This window comes from Priapulus caudatus, unplaced genomic scaffold, assembly GCF_000485595.1.
Source record: "Priapulus caudatus unplaced genomic scaffold, Priapulus_caudatus-5.0.1 Scaffold830, whole genome shotgun sequence".
NCBI classification, from domain to species: domain Eukaryota; kingdom Metazoa; phylum Priapulida; class Priapulimorpha; order Priapulimorphida; family Priapulidae; genus Priapulus; species Priapulus caudatus.
In genome coordinates this window covers 128,545-129,642 of record NW_014577891.1, presented here as the reverse complement: position 1 = coordinate 129,642, position 1,098 = coordinate 128,545, and positions in this window count along the sequence as shown.

The following is a 1,098-nucleotide window of genomic DNA, read 5'->3' as shown; positions in this document are numbered from 1 at the left end:
TATCTGGGCCTCCAGTCGATGCGTGTTGCTTCGACATCTTTTCGAACATGGAATGGCACCGTCGGTGTGGCTGCTGGCTTCGGGGCGGACATCTTCGTCGATGTGCAATCTCAGCCATCTTGTCCTTGATTTTGCCGGATGCCAATCAAAAAGTTGTGGGAACTGTCTGGCAGTGGGGGTGGGATGGTACAGTAGACGACTTAGATCTCTTGGACTGGCGTTAGCGAGCAGTAGGATCCCAAGGTCTTGAGCTGTACGCATCCTAGTAGGTTACCTCCGGAGCCCTGACAACGTGTAGTTTTATTGTGCAAGCTTCTTGGAGTCGTAACTTACGGCTTGATGACCCACACGAGGACTGGCAAAGGCCTGCTGGAACCATAACGAGTAGATTCGCGATGATGGTGACTCGAGTGGTGGGCGTTCAGGAAAGCGTCATACGTGCTTGATCGAGATATTGACGGATGCGGCCTGAATCGATGGTCATTTTGAACTGGAATTGCTGTGGCGCAATCTTAACCTGAGCAAGATGGGCAGGCGTCTGGACGAGTTTCGTGTTGTAGCGGTCCAAATGTTTCTCTCTCATCATGCAGGATCTTCTCGTAGTTGCTGCACATTGCTGACCAACATTTGCTTGGTGGTGCGACGGGTTGTCCAATATTGGAGCTACTCGATTTGCAAAACGCTGAGCAAAATGATCGCGTTTCTCCGCATTTGCCACATGTCTTTCCACTAGCAGGCGAGTTCAGGTGGGGCAGGGTTGTAGCCACAATAGTAACACTTGCCGGTGTGTTGCGTCGTCTGCTACCATTGTCGGGGCGTCGGCGTGATTGGGACCTCCATTGGCGGCGTGGCTGGACTGCGAGCGTCGATAGGACTGCGAGTTGGAGCGTGTCCTTCCACGTGAGTTGTTGCCGCTTGTCACGAGATTGATGCTGGTCCTTCATAAAATTACCCGTGTCCGAATTTGCTGGCCTCCACGGTTTTAGCTTGCGTTTCACTGATCTCTAGTGAGCGTGCCAATTTTATAGATGCGTCAGGTTCAGATTGTCTCTTAGTGCTCTGCGGCGGAGACTGCTGGGACTTGGCACAAAAAAATGA